The 16,435-nt window shown below is 34.8% G+C and overlaps 1 protein-coding gene across 1 annotated transcript in view; it reads right to left on the reverse strand.

Moving 5' to 3' along the window:
• LOC105214813 (protein dachsous) overlaps nucleotides 1-8,493 on the reverse strand; it is a 226,728-nt gene extending 218,235 nt beyond the window's left edge. Inside the window, exon 1 of the mRNA XM_011188472.3 lies at nucleotides 7,770-8,493. The gene's annotated coding sequence lies outside the window, so the exon portion shown is untranslated. The remainder of the gene's footprint in view (nucleotides 1-7,769) is intronic.
• Nucleotides 8,494-16,435: the final 7,942 nt, after the last annotated feature.

Here is a 16,435-nt window from a genome sequence, read left to right on the forward strand (position 1 = left end):
TATTAAGACTATAAATCTGCAGAGATTTTTCTCATCTATACGTGCTAGTTCCAGAGAGATCCAAGAAATATCTGTCTAAATCTCGCAAAGACGGAATACGGATGGAAGAAAGTGATAATACCTTTTTTTCTTAAATAATCTTAAGACACATATCACTGATCACAATAGAAGCTCCGTCAATGTCTAACCAAAGTAAATGTGTTGTTGTTAAGCACATCGATCTCACTCGCTCGAAGTTCATTACTATGAAACTGATCTTGACTGTTTCAAGTACAGATCTTCCCTATGTGATAAAAATGCACTGAAATAGTAAGGAAAGGAATCCATATTTATTTGAAATGAATGGAATGTTAATAATGAGTATGAATAGGACTCAATTCAGCATTTTTTTAAGATCAAGGGCCTTTGGAGATCACGGCCTTTCAAAAATAAATCCGGAAGTCTCCCATTGATTTTCAGACATCACCAGATCTCTATTAATCACAGAAAACCAAAAAAATGTGTTGTTGATGTGAATGGAATGTTAATAATGAGTATGAATAGGACTCAATTCAGCATTTTTTTAAGATCAAGGGCCTTTGGAGATCACGACCTTTCAAAAATAAATCCGGAAGACTCCCATTGATTTTCAGACATCACCAGATCTATATTAATCACAGAAAACTAACAAAAGTAACTCGCCATATATCAAAATTACTCTGTAAAGGCTTATTGGATCGACTGAGGCATACTTCGGATACCATATATAAGATTAATATGATGGTATAAGTACGTTTTCATTAAAGACCAGTTGAGTCTAAAATGAAAATACTATCTCATTTTGAGTTTGTATATATTTATATACATTCCTTATTGAAGCGCGCTTTTATCATACTATAACTATTTCACAAGTATCTAGTTAACTAAAATTTAAGATTAGATGTAAGATCCTCCTTCCTTTTTCTAAGAAAATTATCACTCGGAACTCTCACTCTAGAGACTCATAGGAAGTGAAAGACATTTTTAAACTTATACAAATACATTAAGGTAGCAATGTTTGCTTGTGCATGTCTCTTTCTAATTAATAAGATAAACTTCATGAAAGCAAACTGGGAAAAATCCCCACCGCAATGAACCCGTAATATATATAATTTTTATGATTACACCAAAAATATTTCAAGCATACAAAGCAGCAAAGCAGACACTAAATTTAAGGGAATAAGACAAAAATGCATAAAAATATATTTTACACACACTAACGCATACCAAAGCATACACATGAATGTATTATATAATCACACATTGTTTTATGATTACGCTTTTGTTACGCTCCGCATTAGCTACTTAAAATGCGTTAACCACTATAATTTCTATGCTTTAATGGCCGACGGTGAATGGGCGAGCGAATTCGTTTGCGGAGGTAGCACTCACTCGTTGTTATTGTTGTTAGTGTTGTTGCGGAGCGTAGGGAAGCCGCTGTGCTAATGTCAAGTGTTAATTAAAAGTAATAAAAGTTAGTGTTTTTCTAGACACATGGCCCGGCCATAAATACACGGTTACCCACACTTGGTTGCCGCGCTAGAAAGTGGTTATAGAATAGAACTATACTAAAAGTCGTAGAACTAAAACACATAACAGAAAATTTTTGATGGGTTTGTGGGCTTTTTAATTGTTTTTGTTGTTATTTTTGTTGCTTTTTTAGTATTTTCGTATTATTACGCGCATGATATTAAAACAAGATTTCTACATTTTTGGCAATTTTTGTTGCTTGCGTGTGGCATTCTTTTGTGTGTTTTAATTGATTCTCAACTTTTTATGATTTCAAGTAGCTGATAAACGCAGCAACAAAGACACTTAAGCTTTTGATTATTTTTGTTGAAAAAAAATATGAACACACCTGCATAAATATATATATGAACACGCATAGCACTTGATTTTATGATTTATTTCGTTAAATTAAATTGAAGTCGTAAGAAACTTTGCTATAAAAAATATTATATAAGACTAGCTTTTTGTGTTTTTAACCAAAATTTTATTCATCATGCATGAAATGGATTTTAAGTTGTAGTCCTACTTATTAAAAATTGTTTAACTTTTATTTTCTGCTTATTATTGGTTTCAGAAAGTTTATTTAACAAGCATCTGAAATTTTTTTTAGATTGCTTTAACAAAATTAATTTTCGACTTTTTTGCTAAAACCAAATCTATTCCAAGAACAACCCTTATGCCAGTCTTGAATTCTTTCCTGCTGACTTTTTATCACGCATAATATTGTTTTACACTAAGCCAGCCCCAGATTAACAACACTGTCATCTTTTTAAGAACAATTTAACAGTATACAGAATTCATTAGGCTACTTAAAGACACTTCTTCTTTACGGGAAAGTTGAACACCTGAAAAAAATCGATCTTGAACATTTACTGTAAGCATAAGTAGTTATAAATTAAGCACAAATAACTTCGAAACGTTTTGAACAATATTTAATTTTTTAATTCCTCCACCATTTCCCAACCAAAAGTACTAAAATATGAACATTACAGGTCCTGTAGATCATCTGGTATTTACGGTAATGTTATCTAATAAGCATAAGTCTTAATATTAAAACCAAATATTCGTGAGAAGAGGTTTTTATAACTCAGGAGTGAAATTAGAACAGAAAAGTTAAAGAATGGCATGTTCTATGAAAAATCAGCAAACATAAAGCTTATTTCAACATCGTTTTCAATAATAACAGCAGCAAAGACTGGAACTAACACATTCCAAAGAAACTTAGGGGAGTATTTATAGATTTTGTGCAAAGAAAAGTAATAGGTTAAGGTGGTTCTAAAACAGATGATGTTTGTTAATTAACTTGAGCTTTGAATCCTTAACATTTTTAAGAACTATAAATAGTATTAAAATAAAATTTACGTTAAAATACTTTACTTACTTTAAAATATTTTGGAGCAGACACCACAGAGAGATATAATCAGGGTTGTATAGTAAGGTATTTAATACAAAAACTTGTTCCATATTGTAAAATTTTTATCGAATAATAAGAACAAAATTATTCAAACCCTTATAGACTGGAAATAATACATAAGCCTGTTTCTTTGACTGTTTTGAAGAAGTTCTAGAGGTTCTAGTTACACTCTCTATAATCACTTTCTTATTTCAATGAGAACTTTCTATTTGCTTGACTTTAAACAAGTGTTTTCGAGCTTATTTCAATAGAATACCGTAAGCTCAAAAATTATTTCATTGGTAGTAATTGTTTTTATGAAGTTTGGCACATATTTTCGGATAATCCAACTCAAAAATAAATATACCCTTTATATTTCAAAAGGTCATCGCAAAAAGTTATTAGAGACGCAGAAGATTATGATTTTTGCATCAATTTCACTGTTCACAGACTCAATATTTGTTTTTTAACAATTTGATTTTGAAGATTGTATATAAATTTTTTGAGGAACTCGAACAAAATTCGATTTTTGGCCAATTTGTTATTATATATATTACAGGTTATGAATATCTGACATTTGGACCTTTAATATATAACATTTGAGGTTTTCATTCATTAATGAAGGCATATGAGTAAGAAAAAATCAATGCCGGATGATTTCAAAAAATCTGCTTTACAGCTTTTCAGAAAAAAATGTATTTTAGAAATATTGAAATGCATTGAACCCATTCATCTTAATGAAATCCTTAAAGCCGCCTAAATTTATTGCGTGAATGCCAACGCATCTTCGCAGGATTTTCCAAATTAATTTGTAAACAAGACACACGGATGGCATACTTAATCAGCTTTAATACCAACGTAAGCGCCAACAAAAGGCATCAACTGTGCTGCAGCCATTCATGCGCAGAACGCACACTCCAAAGGCAATAGAACAGCAGCAAATGGCAAAAGCAACAAAATTCGACAGTTCTCAAGAAAACGCATTTTCGAAACAAACATTCCAGCAAACACGTCACGATCGCGCGATTAGATTTTCCAACAACAAAAACTACAACGAAAATATATAGATATCTATTTAGTTTATATGTCTCTATATATACAGATTGCATTGTGCTTATTACTCGTCATATATACAAACGAGTATAGAAATGCATGTAGCTGTCGATTAAAATAGCCGAAAAAATCATACAATCAATTCCATGAATTGCATAAAAATACAATGCACGAATTTTCCTTCCTTTCACATGTAACTGCAACTGCAGCAATACACAAGCACACACACACATATATACATATATATATACAGAGATTTCTATATATGTACATATGTAGGTGATTACAATTGTTGTGCTGTGTTAGCCACATTCATTCACCTCCAAACACGCTCAGCTCTTTTTAAGTTCACGATGCACTCGTTTGCCGGTTTTTTCGATTTTCTTATTTTTCATTTTTTTTCTTCAAACTTTTTGTTATTTCATTAGAACTGCGGCGAGGTGAGTGTGTGAGGGTGCAGGATGCCTTTTCGACTGTTATACTCGTACACACACGAAAATAAATCACAATGCATGCACGCATAACTATTCGGTCGTTTCTAGAGTCACACTCACACCAATACATATATATATATATATACACTCATATATAGAGGCACACATGTAATACAATTGTAAGTAGTTTGGAAAATTTATTTTCTTAGCTGGTGCGCGCTTTTCCTTTTGCTTTATGACTTGTACGTGTCCGCTTACAACAATTTCGTAATATAGTACACAAATATTTTACGCATTTTATTGGAACTACACTGCAATAGTTGGCTGCCAGCCTTTGACAGGCAGGTATGAAAATATTTCTAATAAATCATTTCTTTTACACGAATGCATATATCAACTTGTATGTTGTAATAGTTGAGTACAACTCTCAACTCAGAGACACTGCATGGTTTAGTTCAATGTTAACCTTGTTTTTTTTTGTTTTTATAATTTTGTTTTCAAATAACTAATCATTGAAATATTGGTTAAAATTGTTGAACAAAATGCTATCAAAAATTGTATTTTTATATTTCTAATTTATTTTACTAGAATCAGAACTTATTCAGTAATAGACCCTATTAGCTTGGCCTACAGATTGATTCTTGCATATAAAAATTTGTTCATCTATCGCCGTCGAATAAAGTTTTTTGGATAACTTATCTATAATTGTCGCTTCAACACCCTAAAATAGCTTGTAGCCAGATCGTTCTTGAAGTGTTTTTGGTAAGTAAATTATGAGAGAATAATAGAGTTCTAGATGCTGTTTCGAATACTGAGTATATTATTTCTGATTTAAATGTTCAGTTGGTATACTATAGTATAAATTTGAAAAAGGTTTTATGAGGTTTATATTTAAACCCCAAGTCAGAACTAAATGATGCAGATCCTGAGCAACTTGAAACTTAAAACACATTTTTCTTTAAACTAGATTCGACACAGCTAAAAAAACTAGCATAATATTTTACCGATTGACTTGAATTTTGGACATTATTTTTCAAAAAAGAATATCTACAGGAAGATTTAAGAATTTCTATTTTGCATATTTTTTCATTATAAGCATTTTTATTGGATATTTTCAGCCGAAAAGCAGACTTTTCTTTAACAATTAGAGCTTTTTTATATAAAACATTTAAACATTAGGGAAGTTCGTTCCAAGTTCTTCATGAAACCTTTTAATTTATAGAGTACTACAATGACGGGAGAGGCCCTATTTTCCATTTAAGAACTGTGCGACAAAATATAGATATAATGACGAGAAGTTTCCATCAATCATCTACACTGTCTGGATATCGTTTTAAGTCACAAATAAACATTAGAAATCAATAATTTTTTGGACAATTCATTTAAAAGCAATTTTTCCGTCGTTTTTAAAGAAAAGATATTGAAATTTGCTGATATTTCGACACTCCAGAGTGATGTAGTTATAAGAAAGCCTTAAAGTAATAAATGGATAGTGCCCAAGAGGTCGTAATAGTGGTTGACAAAAAAAAAAGTTTAGCACCAAAAGAACAGTCAGCCAGAAGACTACTAATAATTTTATTATTTATGAAAATATCAACATCGAAATATATATATAATGGTGCATGAAAGGTTCTTTGATGAAATTACGTGTATAGTACTGTGATCTTAAACTAAAATCGACTGTTATGAAAATTTGTTCAGGAGAAGACTAACTTAAAATTTAAAACATTTCCTATTATATTACCATCACAATTCAAAATAAAAAACATATTTTGAAAATATTTAATAACTGTATTTTGGCATTGCCGTTATTATATATATAAGAGCGCAAGTTTTATTTTCAGTGCTGTACTGTCTTCGATGTAAGTAGTAGTATTTATTCTTCAATAATTAAAACTTTTATAAATTCCTCTTCACATTTTGTCCCACATTCTGTTTTTAGATTCTTAAAAAGCAATTTATAATAATAATTTCCAACTCAAGTTTGTCGCTTAAGTCTTTTGTTTGACCCATTTTATACAGAATTGGTGGCAAATTTTAGCAAACTCTTAACTTTCTTAGTCATTAACATTTAAAGCGATTAAGTGAAGATTTAGCACGAAGAGCAACTAAAATACGCGGTTGCTTTGTTTGCTACAGTGTACCATTTGTAGAAGAGAGTATGGAGTTGATTTAAAAACTCTTTAAAACACACAAGAACTGTATTTGAAAGAAATTGCATAAAATTTTACTCAAGCCAAAGAAGTTTAGAGAAATCATGCAGATATCACAACGAATTTGATTGTTTTACACTTATTCATTGTATGTACTATCGGTTTCAGATCAGGTTCGTTGCTTCAGTCTTTTTTTTTTTCAAAGAAGCACTTTGGTATATTACAAAATTATGAGATTTTCTTCTGATTTAAAGATAAAAGTAGCATTATAAAGCTCTAAATATAGTCTCTAAAACACACACACAGCGCATTTCCTTGCAACATTTCTTCATCAATATTTCATACTGCCACAAATCACCTGTTACTGCTGTAACATACACAAAACTCCTGCTACACACACAATCACTACAACAAAAAGCAGCAACACATAATTTTTAATATTTTTCCAACATACAGACCACTTGATTATCGTTGTATATTCGATTGGAAAACCATTTTCCTGCACATATGCAACACACGCTCGTATATACATATGCAAGTTAAGCGAGAAAATTAAAATTATTTCAATAAGAGGTTAGCCATAATGGCATTGCTGCTGCATTGCATTTTACTGCATTTGCTGCCACCAAACAACCAAAACAACAACACAAGCAAATGAACAAACTCGCTGGAGAGCAGCAGCACCAACGGCTAACAACAGCAACAGCCGTGGTCACAGCAGCCGCGGCCGCTGCGACAGTGGCAGCGTCGTTACAAATAGCAACAACAACAACAACAGCTAAGCGCACAACAGTTGGAGCGCAAAGAACCCGTTTGACTTGTTGAAAAATATTTCTTTTCACTTTGTTTAATATTTTATTTTTTGCTTTGCCTTTTGTTTTCTATTTTTTCTGCTTCTTTTGCTTAGTTTTTGTTACCACAGTGTTGTTGTGTTATTGTAGTATTGTATTTTGTTTGTTGTTTCATTTTATTTTATTTTATACATTTTATGTTTTTCAACTGCACACACACACACACACACACATTTTAAAGGCATCAACCGCGGCATGTGCGACGTGTGTTGTTGCCTTCGCCTGTGCAAATACGAGTATACACAATATTCCATATGGAAAATTGCACAGTTTTTCTTTTTCGTTCACTCAATTTTATCAATACACAAAATAGCAGCGCAACTATGAAAATGTTGCTGAAACAACTTTGTATGCTTACTTTTTCCGCAATTGTGTTGCTTGTTGGTGCTGTATTCCTTTTACGGTCACAATTGTTGTGTTGTTGGTATTCCAGTGGAAATAGTTGCGATTTGTGGCAACTTGAACAAAACACTTGTGATTGTCGCACTTGCCAAATATTCGTTGCTCTCAAACGCCACTTGTTATTATATTTAGAGCGCAACAAACACACAAAAGTGCCACAAAATTGCCAATAACAAACACTTTTTGTTGTAATTTGTTGTATATTTAACTTATGAACAGCACTTTTGGCCACTTTATACACACAGAGAAATATATTTTCAACCAACTAATGTAAATATTTCATATTACTCACAACTGCAACTTCATGTTGCCGCAACTTGTTGCACTAACACAATTTTCTTTGCTTTTGTAAATTGGAAAATTTCAATTTTTCTTTGTCACTACAATGCACTACGCGTCGTCTAGTGAATCAAGTAAAGATTTTCTTACATTTTCCCAGCGTTGAACGCGCGTTTTCGTTTTGCCACTTTCAATAATATTTATTTCCAACTATTGCCAATTTGCTGGCACTTATTTCCAATTGTGAAAACAAACAATTTTTACTTTGCACTAAAACAAAAGACACTTGTGTCCAACTATTGTATGTAGGTAGTTTGTGAGATTTTTGTACCGTGAAAAAAACGCGCTACACTACACCAGAAAACCGTCCGCACACGTGAAACGTTCACTGATTTTACAACGAAAACACACGAAGAACTGAATTGGCGTGTTTCTTTTCTACCTGAGCATACCATACCTGGGCAAAATGCTGCGAGCAAGTGTGGTGGCATACAAGGTGAGCGCCGACGCGAACGCAAGCAGAAACAACAACAATTTAACAGCAAAAGCAAGCGGAGAGGCAAACCAGACAACAACAACGAGCTGAACAACACACAGCATAAATGTCGGCCGCAGCATAAGCATAAACAGAAACTCACCATAGCACAATACAACACAACACAGCGCTCACTGCCGCGCAGCCGCTATGGAAGATCAAGTGGAATGAACACCACGCTGCAGACACAAAATGGTAAAAATACAAATAGAACAACAAAAGCCAAAGCAACCGGTGTAACGCGCCTGTTGTTGTTGTTGCCGTTGCTGCTCTTTGCCAACTTAATGTAAATTGTTGTTCACTGAGAACGAGCAACGAGCAAAAGAAGTTGGCTGGCAGAGTGTAACCTGTGACCATTTGCGCTGCGCCAAATCCAAGCTCAGCGGGTTGAGTTGTCTTCCATTGAACTGAGCTAACTTTGGCTATTATGCTCTTCTGGATGATCACAGCAGCAGCAACGACAACGGCAGCATGCGTGGTGTACTACCATGGACGCATAGGTATTGTATGTGGGGACTCATACACATGCAGTCACATCTATGGATGTGTGTTTGTGCCGCTCTTGCAGCAAGGTAAGGCGAGCGGGCGTGAGACGCGCTGTTTGTGTATTTGTATTAAAGAATTTAGAATTGTAAAAAAATCTCCAAATGCAATAACAAATATGGTGATACACAGCGAGAAATATTTTACCATTTTTCGAAAAATTCGAAAAAGGTTGTTAGAATTTTTTTTTAGTTTAAAAAAAACGGTTAAAATGGGTTTTCTTAAATAATAAAACAATTTAAATATATACATTTTAATTTAAAAAAATAAAAAAAAATATCTTATTTAAAAATTTGGAATATGATTACCTTCCTGATTGTATAAATACTGATCAATACTTAATTACTAATTCTTAAATTATATAATATGAAATTAAGTAGTCTTGGTTTCTGATAGATCTAAATGATCTGGAATATCAACATCAGCAGCGTTGGAACGAACGAACTCAGCGGTATAGCAACATACTTTTGATCATCGCTATAGCAATCATTATAAAATGGAAACAATTCACCAATTTCATCAGAAATACCCAACTATTATCACACATTGTCTACATTCAGCCGAAGATCCCTCCATCATAATATGAGTGAACCCCAACCATGAAACTATATTAAGAGCTCCCGACTTTTAAACACACCTTCAAATTGGCTTCGATTTATTTGTTACAGTTTTATCACCAATTTTTTAATTAATCTTTGTGGAGAACATAAATAATATTCAAACTTAAACAAATAAGCCTAACCTAACCCCACTTAATCTGACCGAAATCTGATCATCATCATTAAATCTCAAAGTAGAGTAAAACCTGTAAAGTTGGACACCCTTATAATTTAGACTCTCGCTCAAATTGGAAAAAATGTTCTGTACCAACATAATACGGTACAAACAATCATTTCTTCATAACATGGACACTCGCGTAACTTGGGCAAAATGTGCTGAACCGCAGGTGTCCAGCTTAGACTGGCTTGACTGTGTTTGAAATTCCAGGTGATTCTTCAAAAAATAAAAAAAATATCAACAAGACTAGAATGCTATCTCCCGTGTTCTATTCGAAATATCCCCGACTATTATTCTCACTTCTTCCCTTTCAAAAGACTTATCTATAGTATCATCTTTGGTATCCTTCTCCTAATCTATTGAACGATTTATTACCACTATAATACATATAAAATATCTTAAAAATTTGGTCATGTCATGAACGGTTCCAGATCTTAATTGGATTCCTCTTTAAGAGGGACTTCTCTTTCGTTTCAATAGATAAATTTGTGATAGCTGCGTTTACAGATCATGCAAACTAACCCTGTGCAGAACTGAAGTACGGCCAGCCTTAAGCAAAAAAATACAAAATTAAATTGATGAGTTTCGAAAGAAAAATCCGAAAAAATTTCGGTGCAGTTAGAATTGGGCCTGATGAATGGAGCATAAGATGGAATAACGAACTTGACCAGCTAATTCAGCTAATGAATGAATAGTTGGGTCATGTTACGAGAATGGACAGTTCAGGAGCTCAAAAGGATAATAATAAACGCGAAAGCATTCATCGGCAAGGTGAGGGTAGTCCAAACCCAAAATCGATGGACGAATTAAACTAAGATTTGAAGAAATTCCATTTGGAAAATTTGAAAGAAACAAGAAAAGACGGAGTAACATGGTTGGGTATTGTTAAGAAAGTCAAGGCTCACAAAGCGCTGTAGAACCAAATGATGAGCTGAGTTTATAAGAATCATAAGAGCAGCTTCCACAAAAGAGACCGGCGGTTAATCTAAGGCCCGAAAATGAAGAAAAACTGATAGAAAATCAGGAAATTTGTCAATTATTGGAAATTTGAATATAATTCAAATGTCTTCTTTAATTTGTAATGCTGCCAAGTTCAAAACTAATTAGTGATTGTGAGAAAAATGTATTCTGGAGATTTTCTTTTTTCACCAATCTACCATACACATATATTTCTTCATATAAATAGTTTTAATAACCTCACTTATAACTTCTTCCTTAACCACTGTATAAAAATTATTAATTTCTTCTTCACTATTGAAATAATATTATACAGCTAAAGCAGTTTTTTTTACCATGTATGCAAACACAGCGTGTTGCCAATGTGCCTGCTGCTCATCTTATTGTCATGTTGCATTCAAACAAAATGGGCACCGAAATCTCACAAAGCATAAAGGCAAAGCCAAAGCCATAGCCAAGACAGCCAGCCAGCCAGCCAGTCAACCAGGCATTCAGCGAGCTAGTCAGCCAGTCAAACAACCAAACCATACCAATCAACAAACAGACAAAACAACCGTACAAACAAACGATCCAAAGGAGCCAACAATCTAGCCAGCAAGCCAGCCAGCCGAGCATACGACCAGCCAGCCAGCACATGAGCACATAAGCATAAGAATTTTAAAATGCACAAAAAGTGCTTTAAAATACAAAAAGAACTGACGACAGGTCCACAATTAGCCACACACAAACACACACAGCCATGCAGGCATACAAGTAAACAAACATACAACAGCAGCAGCGGCAGCAACAGCGGAGCGCATACATAGCGACATTGCGATAGCGACGAATGCATACGAGTGCGAGTAAGTACGAGTGCATGGGCAGCGAGTATGTGTGTGTATGCAGCGACAACAACAACAATACTGTGGCAGCGATGCTGTGGCAAAAATCTAAAAATCCTCACTATCGCATACAAAATTGTGGTGAATGGTAAATATTAACTGGTGAATGGTGCATGGTGGGTTGCCGCCGAATGATTATTTGCCTACTGCATGCTATCAACATAAATGAGAATGCGAATGTGTGTGTGTGGTTTGAAAAAATAGCAAAAATTTCTGAGTGGAAAAAATGCAAAAAGTTTGGAGTATAGAATTTTTATGGAGGCCTCTGCATAGTGTTGAAGCGCAAATGATACGCGAAAAAGCCAAAGCGCTAAGCACTAGTGTTGAGTGTGTGTGAGTGAGTGTGTGTTGGTGCACCCACATATACATATGTACGAGTATATGCTTGTTGTTGTTGTGGTATTTTAATGATTGCTTACAAACTGTGCCGAGGTTTTTTGGTTCGATTTTGATTTTGTTGTTGTTTTTTGTAGAAGGTTTTGTTATTTTTTTATTATTGTTCTTATTGCTTTTGTTGCTGCTGATAGCGCACCATAGTGGCCACCGGTGCCACCAATGCCACAGCAGTCAAGCAGTCAAGCAGCCAAAGAATGATGACTCGCAAAGGTCGCCGCAGATGCGCGTCGCTACAACAACAAACCAACACACACTGCTACAAATATCAAAGTGAAGCTAAGCGGCTGGTGGTGAAGCTGGAGAAGCACTTGATAGGTGATTAGAACAGTTTAAAACTCTTTGCAAAGCAGCATTTCGGTGCATAATACCTTGAGTGCGTTTTAGTTGCCAAACAAACACAGTCACACTTCCACATCTAATTTGGTTGCAAATACTCATTAGAGTGGCGCGCATAACAAGAAATGTGCAACGAGCGCGGTTGCGCGAATACCGCTGGCAGCGTGCTTAATTATCTGGCGATTGTGTGGTGGATGAGCAGTTTGTGTGATGGCAGCAAGCTTTATAAATCCTTCCACATATTTTTATTTTGTTTAATATAATTTTTTTCATAAATATTATTTTTGGATATTTATCAATAATGTCATTTTGTTTTCTCTCTCCCTTCGCACCTATTTTCGTAAAACCTAGACTTTATTTACTACGTACAACCAGTGATTACTTTTACACCCGCTCTCTCGCTACTCTCACGCCTGTTTAAATATTGTGCTCGAAGAATATAGCGAACTTGCTTGTAATCAGAACTCTGTGTGCTCTCTCTTCATATTGGTACAGTGTCTGATTGCAAGTAAATTGTGACTTTTACTGAAATACAAAAACAAAATATTTTTTTTATATCTACCGTATTTTTTTCTACTTACAGTTTCCTACCCCAGCGATTTTCAGATTATTTTGAGCATATATGTAAATCAAAATATTTACCAAGAAAAATTATAACTTTTATCAAATCGTTATTTAATGAATCTGCTCATTTGGACCTTAAAAATAATAAGTAATAAAATCTTAAATATATTTAAAATTAGATATGCTCATAGAAGTGGTTGAGCTGTTTTTGTATTACTTTGCCCTTTAGTAGGCAGACATATCTCTTTTTTAGGGGATTTCAATACAGGAATATACCGAGGCATTAGCCAATGGGTTTTGGTGTTCATGAAGTTTAGAAATATATTTCTTTCTGCTGTCCTCTATCTCCTATCTATTTATCTATCTATTTATCTGTGTGAATATTTTCATTACGAATATACCATGGTGAACACGTACTTTTGATTGAAACTCAGTGTTAAATCAATACTGATCAATACTGAGAACATCAAAACCCATTGGCTAATGCCTCAATATACTCACACTTTGTCTATACGATGATCTGGACAAAAGCATGACAAGGAAGATTAAAGCGCTTTGGAAGGATCTACCGGTATGCAAGATCTCAAAAGTCATGGGTAAAGATGAAGGTCAGAAATATACAAAATTCCTATTGGTGCTTGATAGAAGGACTTTAGAACTATTGTTGGCATACTCACTGGCCACAACCTGGTAGCGGGCACGCCTGGAAGATGAGGTTGACAGATCGAGAAGATGGTAGGAAATGACAAGAACAAGAATGGAAACAATGCAGCATTTCTTGTGAACTTATTCTGCATTAAAAAGGCAATGTTTTGGGATCCCAGAGTATGAGAAATTGGAAGAAGTACCACATAACTTTTTTTTAAATTTACCACAAGCGCTGAAATCCAAAAGGTAGACTACTCGAGATAGACTACGTGACGGCACTCCATCTGGCTAAGGACCAAAACTGGTATATGCGTGGCTTAATGGCCTACCAGAATAACCTAACCGAGTGCGAAGGCATTTGAGAGATAGACACATCAGCCCCATTTCCGTACAAGGCACCATTCTTGGCATTCCCACATCAACTTTGAAAAAAATTCCCAAACTCACTATTGTTAGCGCTGTCCGTCTACTCCGAGACAAGTTTTCAACGATCGCAGGTCTTTCATATATACATATATACTTGTCATCTCAATATAATAACTTAAAAAAGTAATATTTATACCACACTTCTGGAGAAGGCGAAAAATAATAAATACTGAATTTATTCGAAATTTTTACAAGCATTTCAATGAATTTTTGATATAAAGCCGATTTCGATATAAAATCGAACAAGAATTTTTTACGGTTATTTTCAGATATACATTGATCTCATATTTAAACAGTAGTTTTATGATCCAGAGCATGAAATCCCTTAGCCCTTAATTTTGATCGAAAAATAACTATCCACCTTTCTTAAAAATACTGAATTCTGAAAATTGGACATCGAAATATTATACTTATTTGAGGATTTCAAACCTATACTCAAGTATCGATAGCTTTCATGAGAAGCTAAAGGTATGGAAAAAATAGTTTAACCTTCATCTAAATAAATACAAAAAATAAAAAAAATATTTACGAGAACATATTTCATATTTCATATTTATAAATTATAATAATTTCCTACAATAAATAAATTATATATTGACCAAAGAATTAGCCGCAGTTGCCACTGTGCAAAAATTTACTAGCCAATATGTAATATAACTAGCGTAGTTGTTGTTGTCTAAATACCTTTTAAAATATGCTGCACAACGGAGAGATCACGTGTACACGGATTGCAAAGTGAGCAACACTCTCAATATGAATATGGGAAAGAGAGCAGCGTGAGCTTGACGCGAACTGGCCCAACACCATAAAAAGGAATTACAACACAGAAACTGGTTTTCTGATAAATTTGGCTAAGAAAACCCGACACCATGGTACCGGTAATAGTTGCAGCAACAACAAGCAACATAGTGGCGACGATGACTTCAGTAGCAACGCCAGCTGCACCACTAGCAGCAGCAGCAGCAGCAACAACAAGAGTAAGCAAACTAATCAAATATGTGGTGGCAGAGTCGGTGCCTCGTAGTTGTTTGTTGTTTGTAGTTATTGGTATGCAATGCGGCACTCACTACTCACCAGTGAATACTGGATGCTGCACAATGGGTGCTGCACGAAGTCAATCAAGTCGCGGTGATGGTGTAGCAGCAACAAGCGGCATGGAACAACATGTGGCGCGGCGCAGCTAGCAGTGGCCGCAGATACTATAAAAGCTACTACAACTACAATTTGGCAGCAACAACAACATGCGAAGCCAAGTTGCATTTTCGCATTTTTCCATTAATTTTCTTACCACATGAGGCAGCAGCAACAGCAGCGGCAAAAAGTGTGGTCAATATTTTTCACCGCTCTTTCTCTCTTCCATTCTCTCTCTTACCTATCTGTGCTCTCCGCAATTTTATTCCTTTCCGCTCCCTTGACCCCTGGTCCGGTTACCGCTATTGTGGCATTCTGCACAGCGGTATTGGTATGTGGACCGATGGACGAACTCACAGACGGACGGTTGGACGTACGAAGCGTTGTCTATTGGCATTTCGCCGTGTGCTTGAGGTGTGTTATCAAGCGTATAAGAATGCCTGCCCAAAAATTACTTTTTGTTTTCTTGCTCTTCCTTTTCGGTGCAACTGCGCCGATGTGCAGCAACATAATGACAACAACAATAATAACAACACATCAAAAACAACAACAATAGCAGCCAAGTAGGAAGACGTATATATAAAGTTAAAAGGACACATGAAGAGGCAAAAACACAGTCCAGTCGAAGGAATAATTTCGTTTGTTTACCATTGACTTGGATGCATGTTTGGTTGTATGTATGCGAGTGTGTTTTCAGCAAAAATGTGTTCTTCATGAATGTGAGTGTGCGTAAATAATGTTATTACGGCTTAAATCGTAACCAAATCGAGCGATCTGTGGAACGATTTAGAGGTGGAGAGATATGTATAGCTACTACAAATGTACCCCATATCTTTTGTATCGGGTTCAGAGCATTCCCGGCTCCGGTTTATGAAACGACCACACCTATAAAGAAGTATCTCGAAGATTTTTAATTTGGCTAACCATCACATCATTTCGAGTAATAAGATAGCTCTTTCCCAAAAGAAGTCTTGTTGTGATCTATAGCGAGTAAAGCGAAGAGAACTGCCAGGAAATAAGAATAAATTTAGCATTTAGCATAAAGGAAGCCTTTATAAAATGGGTCTATTTACCTTGTTCGCGAGATCTAGATTATTATTGTTAATGAAAAGAATATGAAACTCTCTAAATTTTCAAACGTAATCCTCG

The sequence above is a fragment of the Zeugodacus cucurbitae genome, chromosome 3 (assembly GCF_028554725.1).
Source record: "Zeugodacus cucurbitae isolate PBARC_wt_2022May chromosome 3, idZeuCucr1.2, whole genome shotgun sequence".
Classification (NCBI taxonomy): Eukaryota; Metazoa; Arthropoda; class Insecta; order Diptera; family Tephritidae; genus Zeugodacus; species Zeugodacus cucurbitae.